The sequence below is a fragment of the Desmodus rotundus genome, chromosome 11 (assembly GCF_022682495.2).
Source record: "Desmodus rotundus isolate HL8 chromosome 11, HLdesRot8A.1, whole genome shotgun sequence".
In the NCBI taxonomy this organism is placed as follows: domain Eukaryota; kingdom Metazoa; phylum Chordata; class Mammalia; order Chiroptera; family Phyllostomidae; genus Desmodus; species Desmodus rotundus.
Genome location: NC_071397.1, coordinates 27,839,380 through 27,866,460, shown reverse-complemented (window position 1 = coordinate 27,866,460; position 27,081 = coordinate 27,839,380). Strand labels below are relative to the sequence as shown.

The 27,081-nt window shown below is 34.3% G+C and overlaps 1 long non-coding RNA gene and 1 pseudogene across 1 annotated transcript in view; one reads left to right on the top strand and one right to left on the bottom strand.

Moving 5' to 3' along the window:
- The window catches only part of LOC123478301 (uncharacterized), a 59,255-nt gene extending 38,356 nt beyond the window's left edge, over window positions 1-20,899 (top strand). Inside the window, exons 3-4 of the long non-coding RNA XR_008425574.1 lie at window positions 16,938-17,100; window positions 20,501-20,899. This is a non-coding gene — a long non-coding RNA (uncharacterized lncRNA). The remainder of the gene's footprint in view (window positions 1-16,937; window positions 17,101-20,500) is intronic.
- Window positions 16,935-17,108, bottom strand: LOC112319385 (U1 spliceosomal RNA; annotated as a pseudogene).
- Window positions 20,900-27,081: the final 6,182 nt, after the last annotated feature.

The following is a 27,081-nucleotide window of genomic DNA, read 5'->3' as shown; positions in this document are numbered from 1 at the left end:
TATAGTGACAGCTGTAAAATCAGCATGCATTAAAAAAAAAACTTATAAAAGCTGTTGAATTTTTGTGTAGTCATTTTAATATTGAAGATGGAAGAAAATACACATTTTTGGCATATTGTGCATTATTGTTTCAAAAAAGGTAAGAATGCATCTGAAATAAAAAAAAAGATTTGTACATCATAGGGAGGAGGTACTGTGACTGATCAAATGTGTCAGAAGTGGCTTGCAAAATTTCATGCTGGAGATTTCTCATTGGACAATGCTCCAAAGTTGAGAAGATGAGTTGAAGTTGATACCAATCAAACTGAGACACTGATTTTATACATATATATATATATTTATTTATTTATACTCTGATATATATATATATATATATATATATATATACACACTCTGATATATATATATATCAGAGTTTTTTATTCATTCTTCCATAGATGAGCACTTAGGTTATTTTCTTATCTTGGTTATTATGGGTAGTACTGCAATAAACGTGAGGGTGCAGATATCCTTTTGGAGATAGTGTCTTTATTTCTCTGGACAAATACTCAGAATTGCAAACATTATATTATATGGTAATCCAATTTTTAGTTTATTTTTTTGAGGAACTCTCATACTGTTTTCCATAGTGACTGAATCAATGTATTTTCTCAACAGGGCACTGGGGTTGCTTTTCCTCCACATCTTCACTAACACTTGTTATTTCTTGCCCTTTTGATAATAGCCATTCAAATAGCTGTGAAGCATATTTTGATATACCTGTTGGCCATCCATATGTCTTATTTTGAAAAATGTATATTCAGATACTATACCCATTTTGTTTTTTTGTTTTACTATGAGTTTTATGAGTTGTTTGTTTGTTTTTGATATTAGCCTCTCATTAGATATATGATTTGCAAATATTTTCTGCCATTCAGAAAGTTGCCTTTTAATGTTGTTGATGGTTTGCTTTGCTATGCAGAAGACCTTTAGTTTGATGTAGTCTCACTGATTTATTTATTTATTTATTTATTTATTTATTTATTTACCTTTGCTTTTAGTGTCAGATCCAAAAGATCATCACCAAGACCAATGTCAAAGAGCTCACTGCCTAAGTTCTCTTCTAGGAGTTTCATAGTTTTAGGCCTTACATTCAAGTCTTTAATCTACTTTCAGTTAATTTTAGTATATAGTGTAAATAGGGGTCGACTTGCATTCATTTGCATGTGGTTGTCCAGTCTTCACAACATCATTTGTTGACTAGATTTTCCTTTCCCCACTGTATATCCTTTGCCACTTCATTGTACATTAATTGGTCATATATGTATGGGTTTATTTCTGGGCTCTCTATTCAGTTCCTTGATCTACTTGTCTGTTTGTATGTCAATATTATATTCTTTTGATGACTGCAGCTTTATAATATAGTTTGAAATTAGGAATTGTGTAGGTTCCAGCTTTGTTCTTCTTTCTCAAGATTGTTTTGACTATTCAAGATCTTTTCTAGTTTCACACAAATTTTAGGACTGTTTGTTCTATTTCTCGTGAAAAATGCCATTGGAATTGTGATAGGGATTACATTGATTGTGTACCTTGCTTTGGATAGTATAGATATTTTATTAATATTAATTGTTCTAATCCATGAACATGGAATATCTTTCCATTTATTTGTGCTTTCTTTAATTATCACATTAACATCTTGTAGAGTTCAGTGTGCAGGTCTTTAATCTCCTTGGTTAAATGTATCCCTAGATATTTTATTATTTTTGATATAATTGTAAATAGTATTTTTAAAAAATTCTCTTTCTGATAGCCCATTATTGGTAGGTAGAAATGCAATGGATTTTTGTTTATTGATGTTGTATCCTGTAACTTACTGTATTTGTTTATTAGTCTTAATATTTTTGATGGAGTCCTTGGAGTATTTTGTATATATTATCTGTATTCTGTAACAGTGTCAATCTGTTACAGAACATTGTCACTGTGTTCTGTAACAGTGACAATCTTACTTTCTTCTTTGCAAGTTGGATGCATTTGTTTCTTCATTTTTTTGTTTTTTGGGTTTTTTTGCCTATGTGTTCTAGATAGGACTTCCAATACTATGTTGAATAAAAATGTAGAGAGTAGGCAACCTTTCCTTATTCATGATTTTAGAGGAGAAGACTTCAACTTTTCATTGTGTATAATGTTAGATTATAATGTATAATGTATAATGTATAATGTTAGATTATAATGTATAATCTAACATTATATACAACATAATGTATATTCCGTGGGCTTGTCATACACAGCATTTATAATGTTGATGCACATTCCCTCTATATCCACTTGTTGAGAGGTTTTTTAAATCATCATTTGATATTAAATTTTTCAAACACGTTTTCTGTGTCTATTGAGATGATCAGATAATCTTTAGCTTTTGTTTTATTAATCACATCATATATCACATTGATTTAATCTTGGTGTTGAACCATTTCTGCATTGCTAGAATAAATCTCACTTGATCATGGTGTATGGTCCTTTAAATGATTTGTTGAATTTGGCTTGCTGATTTGTTGAAGATTTTTGCATCAATATTTATCAGTAATATTGGCTAGACATTTCTTGCAGCATCTGTGTGTGTGTGTGTGTGTGTGTGTGTTTTGTATCAGGGTAATGAAATTGTTTGAGGGCTGGTGTTAATTCTTTAAATGTTTGGTAGAGTTCACCCGTGAAGCTGTCTGGTCCCAGGCTTTTGGGAGGTTCTGATTACTGGTCTTATTACTATACTAGTAATAAGCTTGTACAGTTTTTTTGTTTTTTCATAATCCAGTCATGGTAGATTGTATTTCCAGAAATTTATCCATTTTTTCAAGTTGATTGGTGTTCACAGCAGTCTCTTATGGTTCTTTATATTACTGTGGTGTCAGCTGTCACATCTCTTTCATTTCTCACTTTATTTATTTAGGTCCTCTCACTTGTTAGTATTTTTATGGTTGAGGACTGGATTTTTTTTCCTTACTTGAAAAACAATAAAGTAATTTAAAATAAAAGAGTTTTGGATTTTGTTTTGGCAAGTATGTAAGTTACTTGAGCATCAATTTTAATTCTTTAAAATTTATTTTAAATCATTTTATAATCTGATTCCAGATTAGTTATGGTTCATAGTCTGAAGAAGCCTTATTACTGTGTGGCCCTTTGTAGAACTTTATGCAATGTCCTGTATTATGAAATCTCTTCATTGTATTTAATGGTAACAAAGAAATATTAGAAGAATGTGAGCTTTCAGAATGTTTTGGTGCACTTATCCTTCACATGTGAAGAATATTAAGCCATGCATGCAGTTTATTACTTGTCCAAAGAGTAGACATGACTCCTCTTCTGATTTTGTACCCTGCTGCAAATTTTAGCCCCATTAGCCTCTCTGAAATCCAATATGGATGTTCTCTCTTCAGTGAGACTCCAGGCTCTGCTTGGGATCCTACTCTAAAGCACAGCCTGAAAGTGGACTCTGGGAAGCATGTGGGGAATCACAGGGCTCACCTTGTTTGATTCTCTTCGATGGCTTTCTACTCAACAACCAAAGGACAAACTGGTGAAATGTGCAATAGCTTGGATGGATCTCAAGGGCATTATGCTGAGTCAAAAACATCAATCTCAAAAAGTCACATACTATATGATAGTATTTATATAACTTTTTTGAAATGACAAATTATAGAGGTGGATGAAGGATTAGTGGTTTCTAGGGGTTAGGAATGCTGGGGCTGGGACAATTGGGTGAGTATAATAATAAAGGAATGACATGAGGGAGATCTTTTTGGTGATGAAATAGTTTTTTATCCTGTGAAGGTCATTATATAAATATACAGATGTTTTAAAATGGTATAGTACTACTATGAGACCACATTGTACCAAGGTCAGTTTCCTGGTTTTATGACTGTACTACAGTTATGTAGCTCTATCCATTAGGGAAAATTAGATAAAGGGGACATTTTTTGCTTTTTTCCTGCAAATTTATTATTATTTCAAAAAAATGTTAAACAGAATGTCATTGCTACCCAAGAGTTACAAGGTGATTACAAAAGAATGAAAATGGCAGAAAAATATCCCTCAGGAACATACAAACATCTTAATAAATAAATAAGTCAATTTCATATATACATGCCTTGACCAAATGTGGTTCATTCCAGGTATGAGGTTGGTGCAACATTCTAACACTAATATAATTTGCTGCACTAAAATAATAATGAAGAAAATACTATGACCACCTTATGAAATAAAAAAGGAAACATATGAAGAAAAATTAACACCTATTATTAATAGATAGAAAGCAATTCTAAAAAAGATGATAGAAGACAACATTTGTAGTCTCATAAAGGGAACTAAAACCCCACAGCTTACAATACACTTAATATTGGTCTACGGATTGCTTTTCCACACAATCAGGACTGAGGCAAAAATGTCTGCTCTCATATCTTCTATTCAATAATGTGGTACAGATTCTAGCTGGTGCAAAAAGGCCATAAAATGAAAATTAATTAAACAAAGTGTAAAAACTTTGAAAAGAAAACCTTAAAATTATTTTTATTTATAGAAAACAAGATTTATGTATGTGGAGTTTCATAAAATATTTTAAATACTATAATTCATAAAGTTAACAAATTAAAAAATATATATTCAATATAAACATCTAATATATATATTTAGAGTAGTAATAAATAATGGAAAATAATATTACAATATTATACGTTTGCAATTGCATGCAATGTAAATGGGCACAATTTCAACTACAGATATGTAAGATGCCTACATTGAAGTATAAAATGTTACAAACAGAAATTAAAGACATAAATGAATGGTGAGAAGCACCATATTCTTAGATTCAGATGTTCAATATTTTACATTATTTATTATTCTTAAAGGGTCTATAGATTTAACATAATTATCACAATCAAAATACTAGTGAGATTTCTTGATACAAATTGACAAGATAACCCTAATATTTATATATGAAAGCAAAGGATCTAGAATAGCCAAAAGCAATTTTGAAAAAATTAAAAACATGAATTATGTATACTACTTGTCATGACTTACTATAAAGCTATCATAATCAATTTTTGTATGGTTTTGGTATAGGATAGACAACAGTGTGGCGATTGTGGAGGGTTGTGGTGGTGGAGGTGGGAGAGGGCACAAGGGTGATAAATGGTAATAAAAAATAAAATGAACTACTACAAATAAAGAAAAATAGATTAATTGATCAGTATGAAGTCCAGAAACAGACCCACATACGTAAGCAAATAATAAAAAATAAAGTAGTATATCTTTTTACGTATTTTGAGATAATCTTAGTAAACATATCAGGATAATAAATTAAGAGAAATCCATTATTGGTTTATATGAAATGTATACTGAACTGAATTATTTGCTGCAAAAAATGAAATAAACTTCACTGGTACAAAAATTTCAAAATCAACAATCTTGTTTTACCAAGATCAGGTATAGTATAGACACACAAAATAGGAAATAAGCTACATATTATATTTTATGAAAGATAATGATAAGGTTTGTGATCTGAAGGAGTCTTAAAATTACAGATCAAATGACTCATGATATGCCAGCCATGAATTAGTCATATCATGACAATTTTTTTTTATAATGGGAAAGACAATATCCTATAAACAATTGGGCAGGAAAAAAAATGATGAAAACAAAAGCTCACAATCTACTTTTGAAGAAAGGAGAACCTTCAGATCTTAGTCTAAATATAGAACATTAGAAGGTACTGAGTCAGGCCATTTTCCAATTATTTGACACCTTAAAAAGTTGTCATTTGTATAACATTCCAAAAAAATTCTCCAGACAGGGTACCATCAATTCTGTGGTATTGGGGATATTGTAGGTCATTATATGATGACATATGGACAATGTTTTACTGGTTTTAACCAAGTCTTACAAGAGGAAGACTTAGTCTGGAACAGCCACGTCTAAAACAGACTTTATCATGTGGTTCTGTCCATGTGTCCTTTATACATGTCAGTTTGTTCTTTATTTCAATGTTTCTGGTTATATTTTGCTTGCTTGTTTGTTTTATTGATTAGGTTCCACTTATAGGAAAGATCATATGGTATTTGTCTTTCAATGCCTGGCTTATTTCACTTAGCACAATGCTCTCCAGTTCCATCCATGCTGCCATGAAGGGTAGGACAAAGCCAAAGGGGGTAGGTTCAAGAATGGGAGGTGGGGTGAGTGGGGTGGGGGAAGTGGAGGGGTAAAAATGGAGACAAATGTACTTGAACAACAATAAAAAAAAAGAAACTAAGAAAAGAAACAATGAAAGACAGGAAGTAAAAATAAAAATAAAAAAAATAAAACAGATTTTAATAAAGTGTTATGGGAAATTCCCAGGAAGGGTGTTTAAGGGAGCCAACTCAACTGGAAGGGTCTCCACTCATGCCTTCTCATGTTTCTTTAGACCTACAAACTTTTCATTTGCAGGCTGGAGCTTTAATACCCGTCTTGGATTATGTGGTGATCTTTAGAATGGAAGCCATGGCCTTGGTGATAGAGTAGAAAAATAATCACCTTGGACACTGATGGCCTGCTAGAGCCCTCCGTAGACTGCCTCCTCATAGGGGAGAAGTAAGCTAATTTTTAGTCACTGAAATTTTGTATTTCTTTTTGTACTATATTCAATTATTTCTAACTTGTTAAACTGAATATAATAAATGAGGGAAGAGTTTTTTTCAGGCATTTGGTTACCCACCTCAAAGAAAGATTTTCACAACTTAGCTATATAAATTGTTATGCAAATTATTGCTTATTGGAAGATCAAAGTGTCCTGTATTTTCCCTGATTACAAGACTAATGCTTAATCACTAGGGATATATACACTAAAACCTTGCCTTGTAGAACACTGATCCAAGGTCTAGTTCTTTACCTGAATTTTGATGTACTTTGTCTTTTCTAGGTAGCAGTTATCTCTGAGTCATCAGAACATTTAAAATTAAATGTTAAAAGTATCATCCATAAATGCTGGAAGATGCTGCCAAGGAAATTTGCCCTGCGATTCAAAAAGCTTCCTTCAAACTGTGAGGAAATGAATCACATTAGTTGAGGGCAAACTTTTTGACTTATAGCAGTAGGAGGAATCTGCCTCCCAAATGGCAATGAAACAGGTTGAAATCTCTGCTGTCAGTCATTTATGTAAATGCCTTTGTGGTTTCCTGATTCTAAATTCTTACTGGGGAGCTGTTCGTGGACAAAAGTTGCTTAGCTATAATTTTTTTTTACTGAAGCATTCAAAAATACTTTGTTATGCTAGGGAAAGTTTTAAGAAACATTGAAAAATAGGTATCTACTATAGTGGCTTTCTTAAGGGTCAATCACTAATATTTTCATTCAATACTGATTATTTAAAAAGTTCCTTCTTTTGTAAAAATGCTTAGTTCAGGAAATTCTGTTTGAAACGTTTGGGAAAGATTGATATGAAAAAACAAAAAACAAAGAACAATGATGGGTGATGGAGAATAATTTAATGAATATTAATGTTGATAATCCGGTGTTTGCTCGACTCTAATGTAGAATAGATATGTAGAATAAGAATTTCATTATGGAATTGATGTAAGATTTTAAAATCCTAGAAACGTTACACTTCAAAATTTTTATTATATAATTGAAAGCTTTAATTTAGGTGTTCAAAGATCAAGATTGAAAAGAATGATGGAAATAATGACTTTCATGACATTCATGTAAAAATATGTGATTTCTGTTCTGCAATTTAAATTGGTATTAGAAAATGTTTTGAACTTACATGTATATTAAAAAATAAGTAACTTCTCCCTAAATACAAACATATATGACTTGTATATAGTTCATATATATATACTGGGTCTTTTTACATTCCAGAAGGGAGATCACCCACTCCAGTTTCTTTAATTTGTGGAATACTAAACTGATTGCCGGAGATTAATTGCTTGAAAGAACCAGTAATCAATTGTTAAATAAATTAGATCCTAATTATCTTATTTTGTCCAGCTTCATGTTCATACCACAACATTGCCTTCAATTCCTTCTATTTACTATAGACTTTTCCCTTCTCCATGTTTAGTTTTGTATTATTGTAAACTGCTTATTTTCCTTGCTAATATGATTAAAATCTGAATATTATTGCAAAATTTTATTTGGACATATTAATTTTATGTAGAACATGTACAATGTATTTAAGTATTATTTTATTATTATGACTGTTAGTTTCTCAGAATTGAGTTAGAAGTATTTTACATATTATCTTGGGGAAAAATGAAAGAAGGGCCCATATTTATGTCTCAACACTTAGAAAAATAAATACTTGGATAAATGTTTAATACGTGGTAATACATTGATTACCATGAGCCTGTATAAAATTGTATTCCAAGGATTTTCACTTCTTTTATAGAATGCTCTTGCCAAACTTTCAACCCCGATATCCTTAAAACTATCACTGAAGATGTTATATGTGTCATGAGCCCATATTCACTGGTTACTGTGCCACAATCAATGGGATCTCAGAGCTATGAACGAAGCTATGACAAAGAGGTTCTTCCTTGGGTCTTTTGAAATGAGAACTAAAGAGAATATCAATGCTGACTCTTAACAGTTAGTTAATTCACAGGATTTAGAATTTGGCAATCCAGTAGCTATGTGTTTTAAAAAGTGGAGAGTCAGTCTGCAGTGTGAGAATGAAGTGCAAATTCGAGGCAAGAGGAGAGAGAGTGCGATGGTGAGAGTTCTGAAAATATTACCTATATTGCCTAGTTCTAGGCATTCCTAGTGCCAGTTGCATCCCATCCTTCACAGGGCTTCATTATTTAAACTTCTTGGTGTCTCATAAATCAAAACATGTTCTTTTTTGCTTGAGTTTAGTCTATGTCACTTGCATTTGAGAGAAACTACTATAATGCAGAAGAGTGAGTACCCCATTAGCTGGACTGAAACATTAGCAGTTCTTATTGTAAAGGAGAAAAGTACCTATTTAAATTGGATGTTGGGCACATGGTCTGAACTCCAAGAAATACCTAGCTTTAGGAGACTGAATGAGAAAATATCTACATGGGAGTATTGTAGCCATCAGCAAAAGGTTATGTTTGAAACGACTTATAACACAACTGAAAAGTCCTACAGAACACCAGCTCAAGTGTACAGATTTTTCTCTCAAATAAACTTCATTGAGGTAAAATTTACATATTAGGAATCTTCCCATTTTAAATGTGCATTTCAATGAGTCTAAATTGACATATACATCACTAGTACAATCAAAATAATAAAATATTTCCATTATCTCCAAAAGTTCTCTCCTAACTTTTGTAGTTAAAATCTCCCACCTTCAGCCCCTAGTAAAAATAAAATAAAATAAAATAAAATAAAATAAAATAAAATAAATAAAACCACTGATCTGCTTTATGTCATTACAAATTAGTTTTTTGCCTGTTCTAAATTTTTCAAAAATTTGAGAGTCATATGGCATACGTTTTGAGTCCAGCATCTTTTGCACAGCCTCCTGTTTTCGAGAGTCATCCATGTTGTTGCTCCTAGCATGAGTCTGTGCTTTTGGAAAAATATCAGAAATTGTTTATCCATTCACATATTAATGAACTCGTGTCATTTTTATTTGGTGCTATTAGATTGAGTTGCTATAAATATTCTTTTACAAGTTTTCTGTTTAGAAAACAGAAGTCTATGAATATGATTTTTCTAATGCTCTCTTACGGAAGTTTTCAAACACACAGAAAAGTTGAAAACATTTTATATTGAATTCCCTTGCAACCACTAAGTAGATGCTGCTGTTAACATTTTACTGTAATTGATTTGTCACTTATTTGTGTGTTATCTTTTTATTCATTTATCAATCTATTTTATAGTTTTTATGAATTTCAGAATCAGTGCAAACATCAGTAAATATCACCATAAATATTTTAGCATGTATATCAAGTTGAGTTCAATATTTATAGTTTTCCTTTTATTTTGAGGTAAAATTTATATAAAGTGAAACACAAATAGCATGTGTAGTATTAAACGACCTTTGCCAAATTCATGAGGTAGCCCAAACTGCTGTCGAGATCTAGAATATTACCATCACCCAGAAAGTTCTTTCGTGCCCGTTCCGAATCAGTCTCTGTCCCTACCACCAAGAGGCAACTACTTTTCTCTTTTTTCCCCATCGTGGATTCATTCCACTCGTTTAAGCAATTTAAATGAGAGAAATCACATGCTGTTGATGTATAAGGCTTATTTGCTCAGCATGATGTTTCGACAGCAGTGTGTGTCAGTAGCTCATTCCTTGCCCTTACTGAACGTAGTAGTGCATTGTATGGATATACCACAGCCATTCTTCTGCTAATGACACATGGTCTGTCTCCAGTTTTGGACTGTTATAAAGAATGATTGTACATATCCTTTTGTGGACATATTTTTCAATTCTCTTGGACAATTACTAAAATTGAAATTTCTGATCCACAAGGTAGGTGCGTGCATAGCTTTATGACGCTGCCAGACCTTCTTCCAGCGGTCACATCTTTGGGCTGGCAACAATGTTGAGTCTTGTTACATCTGTTACTTGCTTAACCAACAGTGGGTGGTGCTTGTCCTTTACTTTTTTGCCAGTAGGTTTATTTGGTCATTTGAGTATTTCAAATTTGTTCTTTATCAAGATTTTTCTTTGTCTATTTTAAGCTCTTTACATTTCCATGTTACTCTTAGAATTAGCTTTGCATTGTTATATTTTTAAAAATATATTTTTTCTCTTGTGATTTCTTTAATACTTGGATATTAGTTTGTAAATATTTAGAGACTTTTGACACTTTGATTTCATTCATTTTAAATTTCATTGATACTTGATTTATGGCTCAGTCTATTTCCTAATAAGCATTCCAAGTGTTCTTGAAAATCACATATATTCTATTGTTATTTGGTCAAGTTCATTGATAGTGCTGCTCAAGTGTTCTATATGCTTTCTGATTTTCTTTCATTCTACAGATTACTGAGAAGACTGTTAAATATTCCAAGTAAAACTACAATTGTGTGTATTTCTATTTACATATACATGACAAGTTCAATCAGAAAAGCTGAATAGGAAGAATATATATGCAATCATATGCAATCATACATAACCATACCTTGCTTTTGCATGTGATGTTAGAGCCGGAAGTCCTCAGGACAAGCAGTCTGGAAAAGAAGATGGATATACACTTGGGGAGATCAGGGATAGGCTGAAACTCAAAAAGCTTGAGATGGAACCCACTAGAATCAACTGAAACCGCTGTCAGTTCTCTTTCTCCCTGAACTTGATGGTAGTTCTTAATCTCTGTTTTGGCATGTTCAAAATATTGGTAGTGATAAATTTGTAACTTACTCCATATGTTGCTTGATCATTAAAAAACTATATTCATATGGGAACTCTCTTTAATGTCAGTACAATTTTACTATGAACTCAAAACTGTTCTAAACAATAAAGTAGTCTTTTGAAAGCCACACTGAGCAACTGAGAGGAATGAATTAACAGCCAGAAGTACTGAATTTGGAAGGGGATATAGATGTGAGTCATGGCCTTGAGTTGGTTTCTCTTAGCATAAGTGTAAAAGTATTCAAAATTTAATGTTATAGATCCAAAATAATGTAACTCAAACATATTCTCTGTGGGGGTAGTTTTTCAATTTTATATTTAAAAGGAAGGATGCAATAAAAAGCTGAGGAGGTAATTATAGGATTCGTGGCATTACCTACCTAACAGGACAGACAATTTTCCCGGAAGCTACCCCTCTCTCAGCATCCCAGAGAGCTGCCATGTTCTTCTGAAACAACACTTCTCGAGCCAACCATCCAAGTATGACAAAGGCGCTGCTCTCTCTTGTTGGAATTGGGAGCCAGAGAGAGTTAGCACACATTGGTGCCTATTCAAACATATTCTACTTCATTACTCACTAGAAGAAACTGCTTCCAATTATGGAGGACTTGAAATGACAAAAACTTCACTTTCTCACTTTTGTAGGTAGGATATGGAAATGTAATTGAATTCTGTCCAAATAAACTTGAAGTGGAGCTCGCTAGAAGTTTCTGGAAATAACTTTCCCCTGATTAAAAGAGATGCATGATTAAAAAAAAGTCTTTCTGTTAGATATAATTGACTGAGAAATGATAAGTGGGATGGTATCAGACATCTTCCTTTAAAAGCTCATACCAAACTGTGTAGCAAGCCAACAGAATAGAAGTAGGAAAAAAGAGAGGGAAACAATTTAGCCCTTTAAATTCGGATATAAAGTTAACTAATTCTGAAAATCCTTACTTATAATATGTACTCCCAAAGTGAAGAAACTGAGAGATGCATTTCTCTGCAGAAACTATCTTGTGGGCAAACAAATTTGTCTCATCTTTTTATAAATAGGTGAAGGTCTAACACTAAAAAGTTGAAATTATTGGCAGGCCTATTGCTATTAGGTGAATAAAGACTCTTTGCATTTAGAGAGTGCCAAGTGTAGAGGACAATGCGTACAGAGAAGGAAAAAAGATATATAAGGAGAACTTACATATTGTGTCTTAGTTTTTCCTCCGCTTCAGCTATTGCTACTTGACCATTTTTAAGCTGGATGAGTTATGCAACTCTTCCTCTTTTGTGACTTACATTATTCTTCTTGAATTGCTGATATTAGCCACCAGAATCCTAACTAGTATACCAGTACACTTTAGGAAATATAAACATCTTTAGAAATCTGTCACTGAGCCCTGGCTGGGTTGCTCAGTTGGTTGGAGCCATCATCCCACACACCAAAAGTTTGCAGGTTCGACTTCAGTTGGGGAGCATCCAGAAGGGAACCAATCGATGTTTCTCTCCCACATTTATGTTTTTCTCTCACTTGTTCTCTCCCTCCTTCCCTCTCTCTCTCTAAAAATCAGTACACATATCCTCAGGTAAGGAAAAAAAAGAAATCTATCATTGATAATGCATGTGAAGCAATTTTGACTCGTGTGCAAAGTGAAGCTTGGCAAAGTAAAAACAGAGCTGAAAGATGAATTGTTGAAAATACATATTCACGTATTTCCAGACATGTAGTATGGCATTTTGTGAATACTAAGAGCTAAGTAAGGATTTTTCTTCATTTTAATGCTATTACAGTTGTCCCCGCTTTTGCTCCCTTTGCCCACTTCCACCTAGCCCCTGAGTATATGTCTTTAAATACATGGGGAAGAGTATTGGGGAAAAATATACATATTCCATATTGAAAAGAAACATATTAGTTCTAGCTAATTTTCTCAAGTCATTTAAAATTAATATGACATATGTGTGAAAATTTTCCTATTTTTTTAGATTTTTTATTTTCATTTATCTTAACTGAAAAATATTTTACCTTGCATGCAACTATAGTAATTTTGGAATTAATTACATATGTTAAATCAGTGCATTTGATGATAGTGAATGTCATTTCATATGGTGCCTAGAACACATAAAACAGTATAGAAAAACATGGTGGTTAATAACCCTGCTTTTCTATTTGATAGCTTCCCTAAAAATATTAAGCACTGGAGTGAGGAGACCTTTTCATGGGCTGCTTTGAAATTCACATTAAATCAGCAATCGTACAGCAGTTCCATTACTGTGGAGTCATGTCTGAGTTGTGATTTTGCAACACTTAGTGACTGTATTCAGAATAACAGAGATTACTTTGTTAGCATTTAAACTGCTTTATGTAAAACTCTAATGAACCTAGTCAGCTCACTTGGATCAATCAAAATTTCATTTTAATTCAGAGAGAAAACAGATATAGATTTTCAGCATTTGTGATCAGAGTTTGTAATCAAAGTTATGTTTACTAAATATGCTCAGGAATTTGTGTGTGTGTATGTGACAGAGTAAAGACAAAGGGATACTTTGCAGAATTATCTTTCTAGAATCATATTCAGTGCCTGGCACCATTTGTAAATTTATTTTAATAAATCTCTACTACTTGTAATTTTAAGATGTTTAATTATGCTTAAAATAAATTCACACATGCATGTAATTTTTTAAAATTCATTTAAAGGTATGCCATATTACACCTACTTCTTTACACAATTCCTACTTTTCAGCTTCCTTTATCTTTTGTATAATAATACCCCTAAGGCTCATAATCAGCAGAAATCAGAACAAGGCATGTTATGAATCTTAAAATTACTCTTTGCACCTATAAATGTGTACACCTTACTTGTTAAATGTGTGATTTTGAATAAAAAACACCAAAATTATTGGGAGAAGCCATCATAATAGATCTTGACCATTTCTCTTTTCTTTCAATTGATTTGAAAGTTGAGTGCAGACATTGCTTGTATGGCAAAATTCATACTGTTATTCCAAAGTTATAGTATCAGTCGCACATTCCATTTCAGCATTTCCCCTTAAAATAAGTAATGCCCTTTGACATTACAATGCATAATATGCTATACTGACAAGTGATGATAAAACCCAGCAACTGGTAAGAAATATGAAGAGAAGCTTAAAAGCTAATTGTTATTAAATTACCTAACAGCACTAAACAACTGTTCCACTCACTTCTGGGATACAGGAAACACCTGACAAGGAAAGTAAAGGGACACGAAGTACAATAGCAAAATGTAAGAACACATCACATGTAAATACTTTTGTACTGTAGTTTGAAAAACTGAAGGCAACTTTCTAAAGTAGTGTATTTTTCTAGCTATAAAATAATTAAAAGAAATAATGTGAAATTCAAGCTGTGTTAATGTAGAGTAGTAAACATTTAAAAGCATAGATGTAAAAGGATAAAATGGCATATCCTACATTCTCTTACATCTAGAATTACTTTCAAAAGTAAAAGGGAATTGTACATCGAAGACAGATAAGAGAATAGCAGAAGAGTCGCTTGTATTGTGATTAGATTTTGTTGTTTGGTTATCACATAAAGCTGATACGAAACTCATGCTTGTCTCTTTGTAAGGGGAACACATACTTTTATTTTTCTCAGGTAAGTACCCAGGTATAGGATGGTGAGATTATAAAATAGGTGGGGGGGATTGAATGTGGGAGGTGGGGGTGGGAATGGCAGGGGAAAGTAATAGGGGGAAATGGGCACAACCACAGGTGAACAACAATAAAAAAATTAAAAACAAGCATTTTAAGAGACTGGATTCCAAACCTGTTGTAGTATTTTGCATTCCAACAAGAATCTATGAAGAGTGGTAATGCCCCCTCCTTCTCGCCAAAGCTTGGTGTGGTCTGCTGTGTGAATGTCAGCCACTCTGGAAAGTCTGCAGCAGTTTCCCCAGGTTGTTTTAATTTTTAGTTTTCTAATGACTCATGATGTTGGGCATCTGTCTTTTTATGTGGCTACTTGCTGTTTGTATATCTTCTTGGGTGAAGCATCGGTTCAAATATTTTGGCCATTTTTAAAATTGTGATGATTTTTTAATTCAGTTGAAGAATTCTTTTATATTCTAGATCCTTTATCAAATATGTGACTTTAAGACATTCTCTTCCAATCTGTGCTTTGTCATTTTTTTCTCTTATTGGTACATTTTGATGATTAGAAATTTTTAATTCTGATAAGTCAAGTTTATCCATGTGTGCTTTGTGGATTGTGTTTTTGGTATAATAGCTAAGGAATTTTTGCCTAACTAAACTTCCAGATTTTTCTCCCATGTTTTCCTCTAGAAGATTGATAGTTTTATAGGTTTTATGCTAGGTTTATGATCCAATTTGAGTTAAGTATGTAGTGATTTATTTATTCATTTTAAAATATGGATATCCAATTGTCTCAGCAAAATTTTTTGGAAATGGGGTGGGGTGTAGGGATGGGGAGAAAATGCAGACAATTGTAACTGAATAAAAATAAATTAATTAATTTAAAAAAATAAATAAAAATAAAAATATGTGAGTCTTTTACCAGACTACTTTTTATACTCCATTCCTTCATTGTCAGTGCTTATGACAATAATACAGCACTGTCTTTCTTGATAACTGTTATCCCTCTAATTTTGGCGTCTTTTATCAGAGTTGCTTTTGCCTAATCTAGGTCCTTTATATATACATACAGGTTTTGGAATCAGTTTGTCAAGTTCCATCAGTAACTATACTGGTATTGTGTCTGGGAATACATTGAATGAACAGATCCGTTTGGGAAGAAATGACATCTTAACAATACAGAGTCTCCATATCCATAACAAAAGTATATCTCTTTATTTCCATAAGTCATCTTTAATTTTTTCAGCAATATTTTACAGTTTCATCATACAGGCTTTCTAGAGTAAGCTTTGTTGTTTGTTTTGTAAAAAATATGTTAATTTAACCAGTGTGATTTAATTTATAGGCATAGTTTTACTTATCATCCATTTTCTGTCTATAGTCTCTGTAGTAAGAGCGCCTCTCCTATTCCTGGAATGATAACTTGTATTTCCCCTTTTCTGTTCTGATATGATTGGAGGTTTAGCCATTCTATTGTTCTTTATTAAGGACTAGATTTTGGTGGGGTCTTTTTATATTTGTATGAAAATAGCATGTATATACGCTATTCCTTCTCGGATAGTAGGTAAATAATTGAGAATAAGGGAACTGTGAATGCTTTCTTTTGACCAATGATTATTTCAAAAACTATTCATTCCTATTTATAATTTTTCCCAATTTTTGAGTGTTTATCTTGACACAGACTCTATTCTAAATTCTGGACTACTCCTAGAAAACACATCTACAATAATTGAGAACTTACAACAAAATCTATAAAATAGTTAACTTTAAAATGCTATATCTGTCTTTTTAATTAAAATATATAGTAAATTGTGTTACGACCTCTCTAGGTCGATAAGAATTTTATCTTGTTTATATACTTTAGCAGAAAAATTGTGCAAGACATACTATTGCATTAGTTTAATGTAATGGTTAAATTGAAAATTCATGCAAATATTTTGTGGAAATCATTATTAGCCAGTGTTGTATAAGCCTGTTTTTTTTTTTTTTTCTTTAGGGGAGAGTGTGAACACAGTCCCCACTACTGCAAATTATGCCCGAGTTTCCCAAACTTGGGAAATTGCAGGGGTCAGCACATGGATACCCACTGCACCAGAGTGCAATGGATGAGCCTCACCCTGGGAAAACCACTTTTGTGATCATGGTGTCTCCCCTGCCAGGTACGTATAAAGCCCGTGTTTATTCCTTGATAAAAACATATGATCTCACCTGTAAGTGGAACTTAATCAAGAGAACACATAAGCAAGTAAAATATAACCAGAGACATTGAAATAAAGAACAAACTGACAGTGACCAGAGAGGAGGGGGAAGGAGGATAACAGGGTAAAGAAAGGAAAAGGTTGTCAAGGATCATGTATAAAGGACGCATGGACAAAGCCAAGAGCGGGTAGGATTAAGGTGGGAGGTCGGGGGTGAGGCGAGGGAAAGTGGTGGTGGGAAAATGGAGACAACTGTATTTGAACAACAGTAAAAAAGAGGAGAGGAAAAAATGTTAAGAACTTTTAAAGCTGGCTGCCTTCGTTTGCTTTCTTTTAGTTTAGCAAATTAAAAGAGAGGCTTTTGGGGGAATTAAATAAATTGAGTTTAGTTTTACCTTAAAGTAGTCTATTAGATAGCTCTCCTAAATACTAGGGTGTCTGTAAAATTCTGAGTTTGGATTTACATTTGACCACACACAGTAACTGTAATTGTGGTTTATACAGCTAAGATACGAGAATGAGGAGGTCGAGGATGATTATACGGAGTTGCATTGTCTAATTGGTTTGATATTTCCATGCAATATCTTTTTGAAAATCCAAATGGGAAGGTAGAAATGTTTGTTTTCAGTAAAAGTGGGTAGTCATGGCCGCAGGAAGAAATATCCAATATGCATTTCCTCATTGGTTCATTAAATTAATGTATATTTATTACTTCATATGTGCCAAGAACTTCCACATATGCTTTAATTATAAAGGTTAAAGCATTCAATTAAATAAGTTTAAAAATTTTTGAGTCAACCAGTAAATGCACAAATGGGTGAAACAATAAATCAATGTTTCTGTTTTTCCCTTCTTCTCTCTAAAATCAATAAAAACAAAAATTAAAATTTTTTTTCAAAAAAATTGCGAGGTTGAATGAGAAGAACATGAACCAATGACTAATCCTCACAAAATAACTACTGTACATCAAAGATCTGAATCAGGGGGGAAGGCCATCGATGGGAACATGGCAGTTCCAGAGAGACGGAGGGAGGACAGGAACAAATTACAAAGACTTCTACCATGGAGACCTTAGGCTGCGATTTTTCCACAGCAGCAAATACCTTAGAGTCTTAATAATGACTGAAAATTTGGGGTTCTAAGAAAAGCCTAATACATTCGCCAATCAGTAGTAGTTAACTAATAACTTGTACGAGCCTAGTAGAATGTTGCAGCTGGGCCTTTTAACTAGATCTATTCCATCTAGAACATACAGTGTATATAAATGCTTTTAATATAATGGAATAAATGAATGAATATGGATGCAGACTATTGTTTTTCTGAGTGGAAATATGAATATATTTTATTTTTTATGCAATAGAATCAGATTGTTAACAGGAGTTTTAAGGAAATGAATTAATTTATTGCTACTCATAGTTATATACAGCTCTCACCAGTAGGTATGATTAAAGAACTATCTAACTCAATTGTTGTGTCACTAAATATGCTATGTCACATGTACTTGATGCTCTATAAATATTTGGCGAATGAATGAATTAAATACTGCTAATATTGATAATGAAGCTTCTTTCTTCCTTGAATATAATATGCATTGTCCCATTGGGTTGGCATCAATTCAATCATCTCTCTGCTTAAAATTCTATTTTTATTTCTCCATCAAGAAAATCATATGTCTGCTATAGACTTTCTAAAAATTTCTCTTACCTTCTCCTACCAAAACAGTTGTTCTGTCATTTTAAAATTTTAAGCTTTTTTGATAATATATTATGAAGATTTTCTAGTAACTCACCAAGAAGCAAACATCTACACTCTCTTAAAAAATAGCTTTGAGTTAGGAAAAAAAATGTTATTGAGGTAAATTGGTATATAACATATTAGCTTCACGTGTACAACATAATGATTCAACATTTGTATATTTTGCAAAACTATTACCACAGTAAGTGTAGTTAACATCCGTCAGCACATTTTATTTATTTGTTTTAGACAGAGTGGAAGGCAGGGAGAAAGAAAGGGGGAGATAAACATCAGTATGTGCTTGCCTCTTGTGTGCCCCTTACTGGGGATTTGGCCTGCAACCCAGGCATATGCCCTGATCAGGAATCAAACCAGTCAACCTTTGGTTGTCAGGCTGGTGCTCAATCCACTGAGCAACACCAGCCAGAGCTCCTTTTCTTTTAATAAATGCATATAAGTGATATTACTGGATAATAGGGTAGTTCTATTTTTAATATTTTTGATGAGCTTCCTTACCATTTCCCAGGCAGCCACATATGGTGAAAGATTTAGAGGTAATACTATTTGTGCCCACCTGAAATAAGAACAGCAAACAAGTAAAGTAGCAGAAAGACACAAAAGCCTGATAAGGAGAAATAGAGGAGAGAGTCTCTTGAGGGAAAAAAAGAAAAAAAAACAACAACGCAAAAGAAGAGCTCAAAGTCCTTCATGTATATTGGGGGCAAGAAGAAGTGTCCAGAAAAACACTCAGAAAATAGTTGAGAAAATCCTAAGCTTGCACCTTTGGTGGATCTATGGGTTTTGTGCAAAGAGGAGGCAAAGACAAAACTGCAAAGTCTTAAAAAGAGGTAAAGACAGAGCTGTAGGCAGCCTGACTTAGCTAGCATTGAAAGAGTGACCAGCTCACAGCTAGGCTAAAAAGACCTGGCTCATTTTTTAGGCTCAAAACTTTTAAGGAAGTCCCTATAAGTTACTGGCTGACCCCTGAGATAATGAAGAAACTTCAGTGACCACACATGCCAAGGAATACAAGCTGCAAAAACCTAAAACAAACTATACAACTATAAACATAGCAAAATGTACAACCACAGTGTTCGAACAACCAGGTCCATATTAGCCCCCTGGAACCAGCAGTCTGCATGAAGCACACAGCTACCACCCCATGTTCACCATTAGATGTTGGTGAATGGGAGATGGTAGGCATGCAAGTAAAAATTCCACAATAACCTCTTACTAAAAATCAGCAGCCCTTTTCTTCAGCAGTCTTCTGGTTGATAAAAGTTTTGTGTTAAAACCTGGATTGATTCTGTAAGCCTTTGCCAGATTTTAATGGTTTCAGTGGAAGGACTAGTTTTTTGAGTGCCCCTTTTTTCTGCCATTTTTCACAATGTCACTCCTGTAGAAAATATTCTTATCTTACACATATCCTTATTGTTTACATTTAATGTCTATCAACATATATTACACTCTAGATCTTAAATGAAATTTAATTCTGATTCTATTTCTTTTGCACAAATGTTTGTTTTTTCCATTTATGAAATATCATTTGCCTTTTTGACACCAAATTCCTTTACATATTTTGTGCTTTCCATAACAAATTATTTGTTTTATTTTTATTGCTGTTTAGGTTTAGTGTTTTGATAGAGGGTCCCTAGGTGTGGTTGACTTTCACAATGACCTATACTGCTGGAAGTGGGTAAGTGCCAACTTTAGTCACCTACCAATAGTCAAGCACTATGGAGAGTGGCATCGATACAATCTTGTGACCATTGGCACGACTCCAAGAAAATTATAACATTTACATTAAAACTTTTAAACATAAGTCTGCTTTGGATGATATGTTTGGACAATGCATTTGTGCATAATTGATTATGATTATATATCTATAATCATCCCCTAAGGTAAAATTTGGGGTTTTCTGGTTAGCATTTCTTTTCTATGTTATTAAAAGTTGATATGTTATCCATATTTTCCTGATACACAGATTAATATAGTAACATTTTTACTATATTAAACTGCAATTCTGAATGAAATTGTTCAAATTAGAAAAAAATTGAATTTAGTTAATTTAATTGACCACAACCAACCAGAAACATTGCCTCGGCCATGTAGTCATGAATAAAATACACTGGAAATTAGTTCAAGTGATGATACTTATTATTTTCTACATGCTGTTGCTTACTTACTTCAACATAAGCCTGGCTGGAGTAACCATGTAATAGAAGGATTAAATTTAGAGACTTAAATTCTAAACTATGTGTTGAGATGATTAGACCAGACTCCTCTTTCAATGGAAATAATAAATGATGAAAGTTACAATTTTATTACAGGACATTTTAAAATTAATTGGATTGAGATGAGTTTTCACTAAGTTCTTAAATTGCATTTTTTTCATTTTTCCATTATTTATACTTTGTAACTCCGTGGTTTTCTTGAAGTCATCTGAAAAATATGACTTTAGCCTGCAAGTTTTGCCATGCTTTATAATCCTCTTCTCAGCTGTTTCTTCGAGACAGCTGTCAGACAACAGATAGCTGGCCCATTTGGCTTACACACCAAGACTTGCTCCTCCCGTCCTTTGCTACACTGCCTGAAGATCTTTGGTTGACATCGAACTATAGCAGCCTTATGTCTCTGGACTACAAATAAGGAGTGCTCTGGGAGAGGTCTGGAGCGTGTGCCATTATATACTGGAATGGGGCCGGAGGCTAACTACATGGTTTTTGAGACCAGTGACAGATTTAATATCTTTTTTCTCCAGAAGCTAAGAGATTTGAAACACTGTTGAAGGGGTTTCTGGATGACATTGACCTTAAATTGGTAGACTGGGTACAGAAGATTGTTGTCTTTGTATTTGTGTGCCTAAGTCAATCAGTTGAAAACTTGAATAGAAAAAGTCTGAACATCCAACATTTAACGCGCGTGTTCCTTGTACCTGACTGTTCTCCATCTGAGACGCTGGCTTTGTCCTGCATTGAACCTAAGCATCAGCTCTTCCTGGCTCTCCAGCCTGCCAGTCTCTGGGTTGGAATTTACACCATTGGCTCTCCTGGACCGTAAGCCTCAGACTCAGACTAGAACGAACCCATCAGCTCTTCTGTGCTTCCAGCCTGTTACCTTAGCCTGGAGATCTCGGGACTTGTTTGTGTGCGTGTGTGAGTGCACACATATCTATATGTCTACTATCTATGTCTGCATATGTATATATATTCCTTTGGCCCTATTTCTCTGAAGAAGTCTAATAATACACATGTGATTTTTAATTTATTTTTCTATTTTTAGTCTGCAGAGTTTTATTTTCATTATTACTCTGATTTGGGGGAATAATCTATATTTTAAATTGACTTCAGTAAGATATTATGAAAATGGTAAAATACATAAAACATATATTTTTTGCATTCGTCTCTATTATGAAGTGGAAAGTCAAATGTGGTATGTATTGATTTATTTTGGCCTTTGTGATCTATATTAACACTATCTTCCAAACTACCAGATATGATCATTAACTATTGTTAGATAATAAACTATTTGTTTATACAAGCTTTAAAAAAAGTAGAAAAGACAGCAAAGACTCTTCCTGTAGTAAAGACCTCCTTATTTAAAAAATATATATACTCATATGAAAAAACTTTATAAATTTTGTCCTTATATAACTTTTGACCCTATGTGATTTTTTTTTATTGTTATTCAATTACAGTTGTATGCCTTTTCTCCCCATCCCTCCACCCCACCCCAGGTGAACCCACCTCCCTCCCCCCTCTCCACCCTCCCCCTTGGTTTTGTCCATGTGTCCTTTATAGTAGTTCCTGTAATCCCCTCTACCCACTGTCCCCGCCCCCACCCCCCCACCCCCGCCCTGGCTATTGTTAGATTGTTCTTAACTTCAATGTCTCTGGTTATATTTTGTTTGCTTTTTAACTTTAATAAATACTTAATGGCATGACTTTAATGTGCTTCTGATATATTAATATTCATGCTATATAATCTTATTTGAAATCAATCATGACATAAACAAGCAAACAAATGATGTATAAAAACAGAACATCTTACAATGAGCAGAGAGCATAGATGTAACTTGCTCCCATAAATTTCCCTCTGACTTAGTTGGCAAATGTGACATAAAGGAGTTATAAATGTTTTACATAGTCATCATTATTTAATAACAGAAAGTATACCAATTTGAGAGAAATTTTCCGTGAAACTGCTAATAACTACTGCCACTTGCTGCAGGCATGTGATGTGCCAAGCACTACGCTAAGAACTTTGATACAGGAAATTAGCGGTGGCTCCTGGAAGTAGACCACCTGGCTCTTTGATCCTTTCTAATGACTGCAGACTGGAACTTTAGAGCACCAGGAGTGAGGCTGGTCAAAGAGTTTCAGCAAAGAGTTATGTTACGTCCTAATAAGCAATCCCCAGCTAATAGGTTGGTATTCCCTGGACTTACGGTCCTGTGGCTGAAGGTGAGAGGCTTCACTTAACGAGGGCCCCAGTGTAGGGCTGGTGACAACGTTTCCAGCTTTTTCACGTTTAATCAGTGATTCTCAGCTCTGCTGGAACTAAAGAAATCTCCTGGGCAACTTTTTTTTTAATTAAAAATTTCTTTTCATCTTCACTTGAGGACATCTTTTCATTGCTCTTATTTTTATTACTTTTTATTCTTGTTTATTCTATTACAGTTGTCCCAATTTTCCCCCTTTGCCCTCCTCTGCTCAGCCCACCCCCTGCTCCTGCAGTCAGTCCCCACACTGTTGTCCATGTCCATGGGTCACTCATACATGTGCTTCGGCTCGTCCCTTCCCCTTTCTTTCCACAATTCCTCCCCTCCCCCCTCACCTTTGGCTGTTGTCAGTCTGTTCCATGTTTCCATGCCTGTGGGTCTGGTTTGCTCATTAGTTTATTTTGTTCATTAGATTCTTCTTATAAGTGAGATCATATGGTATTTGTCTTTCATCTCCTGGCTTATTTCACCTAGCATCATGCTCTCTAGTTTCATCCATGCTGTTGCAAAAGGCAGGAATTCCTCCTTTCGTTCTGCTTCATAGTATTCCATTGTGTAAATGTACCACAGTTTTTTAATCTACTCATCTACTGATGGGCACTTAGGCTGTTTCTAGCACTTGGCTATCATCAATAGTGCTGCTGTGAACATAGGGGTATCTGAGAATCCCCTGGGCAACAGGCCCCATCCCCATAACGTCTATTTAAACTGTGTGGTGTTTTCCATGGCACACACAAAAGTATCCCATAATATTGTAGTGTGTAGGCAGAGTTCAGAGCTACTGGAATATGAGGGGCAGTGAGGCCTTTTTTTTAAAAAAAAAACTTTCCCCTTGGCAGGAAAGACAAATATTATGGTGTTCACCTCTTCCCTCAACACCACAGGGTGTATCCCTAATAGACATTGTTTAAGGGAACATATGCTGTATTATTTCTTATGCTGTTGATATTGTTTGAGCTTAAATGCAAGAACAAGCCTATTCCTAAATAGGGAGATACAGATTCAAAAGGTAAACCTTCTGAACCCAGCAAAATGCTCAAACACAAGACAGTTTAAGCACAGAATGTGCATTTGCTATTCATTCTCCCTCAAGTGCAAATAGAGCTCTTGTTCCAAATAAAGAATGACAAAAATCACAGTATGCACTGGCATTTGTCATACTTTGTTTATGATCAAGTATATTACTATTTATATCTCTCACAAGAAAAAAATTCACTATGTGGCAGGTGATTGGGGAGGGTCAGTTAGGACCATGTAAAATTTTCCTAAGGATCTGTGAACAAAAAGGGGCTATGCAGTAACCCTGACAAGCTCAGGTGGGCCACAGGGCAGTCTAGACAAGCTCAGTGAACAAAAAAACAATGCTGGATGGTCTGATCACAAATTCCTAACTGGGTGGACCATGATGGGTAGCCATGTCCCAGGCATATAGCTTCCTTAGTCAAGATCAATATTTATCTTTAGTGAGCTCCTTCCTTTATTCTCGTGCATCTAGGAGAACATACCTTTAAAACATCAGAGTAATTTTCTTTTTCAGACCCCTCGGTGGCGTGATCACATGCACAGAGCACAAGCCCACCAGAGCCAGAGACCATAGAACCTCTTATTATGATCTTGTTCTCCTTCACTGTGTACTGTATACTATATAAACCATCGCTATATACTGTAAAAGTTAGGAAGGTTAGTTATTAACTATTCTGTATCCACCAGTGTAAAAAAGCATGTTTCTCCACTTTGCTTTTTATTCAGTTCTAGAGATTTTCTCACTTTGCTTTCTTCCACCTCCTTAATCTACACTACCACCAACATATTTCATGTGAATTCTTTACATCATCTTTGATTCTAGTGTATAAAATAAGCTTCAAAAACTGTCATTCTCTGGAGCATTTGAGATATTGCTCCATGGCATATGAGGTCTGTCTGGCAAGTATCCAGCCATGTAATATGAAAAATAGACATTGAAGAAGATACAAGATACAAGAAACACTGTACATAGGACACTGATGCCTCAGTCCCCTTCAAAGTAGGCACCTTACACAGTTGGGACCTTACACAGTTCTCCCAGTCACTTTCAGCTGCCCTGTCGTATTTTCCTGAATCTCATCAACAGTCTGAAATCTCTTCCCTTTCAAAGGTGATTTTAGTTTTGGGAAAAGCCAGAACTTGTAGGGTGCCAAATCTCAGCTGGAGGGGGACTGAGTCACCTGGGTGATTTGATGATTCACCAAAAAGCTCTGCACCAGATGTGATGCATGAGTGGGTGCACTATTGTGATGAAGCTGCCAATCACCAGTTGCCCATATGCAGCCTTCTGAATCATCCAAATAGTTCCCACAGAGGAATGTTCGACTTAGCCCTAAATTTGATGCAGATTTGTTGCTCTACTCACTCAGTCATTTTGAATCTGACTCACACAGTACGCATGCTCACTCAAGGGTATCTGCCACCCCCACTGACTAGTACAATGAAGTTGTCATTGCTCACACATGTGCATTACAGTCCACTTTCCTTGGCTGCCAGGTTACATCAATGTTGCACAAACCATTCTCATTGTATTAACAATGGCTGGACTTTTTCCAGAGAGACTTCATATACCATCATGACCATCATGGCTTAAATGACCTCATAAAAATTCTCTATAGATTTGGATGTTTCTTATGCAGACAGATCAATGGAATACAAAAAGCAAAAGGAGCCTGACTGGGTACTGAAACCCCCCTCAAAGTCCCCTCATCTGATCCTGTGTCCTGGCACAGGACTGTATCAGCTGGAAGGTGTGGTGCCTTTTCCTACTTGGCCTGGCAAGAATGAGGTGGGGAGCTTGGTCTTTCATACCTACCTGTGCAGAACAGCATACACATGAAGAAAACTTACTAACAATAGTTTCCTTATCATTTACTAGTCTTGTAATCTTGAACAACATAGTTAAACTTTCTGTGCCTCAGTTTCCTCATCTCTAAAATGAGAATAATAAATACTTAATTGTGGTTATGAGGACTGAATGAGTAATTACTTTTAAAGTGCTTAGAATAATTCCCGTCAAAGAGTTATTGAAATGTAAGGGCTTTTTAAATAAAATAAATTAATAACTAGGCCCTTCTCAAAAGAAAAGCATTAGGGCTCTGCAAGAGGGAGCGTTATATCTGTAGTTAGAATTGAACAAATGTTTTTCTATCTCTATTTGATTTGATTGTCACAACTGTTTATGGTAGGTTTGTTCTGCCTTGGAGGATGGGGAAACTAAATCTAGAGAAATTAAGTAATTACACAAATTATATAATATTTCCCATGGAGGAATGTTCAACTTAGAGCAAAATTTGATGCAGCTTTGTTGCTCTTATTAATTTGCATACCTGGCAACTAATTACCACCCAGACTTAAGGATTGTGCTTTTAGCCACAAAATAACTAACTTTGTGAATCCATATATGACAAAGCGGAATGGATGACAAATGACATATAATCACTAGTAAAATGCATATTTCTTTATTAACCTATTTAAAATTACGATCACTCTCAGTCCTAATACTTCATATATCCTATCTCTCTTTTTGCATTTCTTAGCACATATTGCTGTACAATTTACTTATATTTATTTTTTTGGATTCCTATTAGGATGTAAGCTCTTTGAGGCAGACATTTAGGGCCCATTTGTTCAACGCCTAAGAGTAGGCAATCAACAAATATTGGCTGAAAAAATAAATGTAT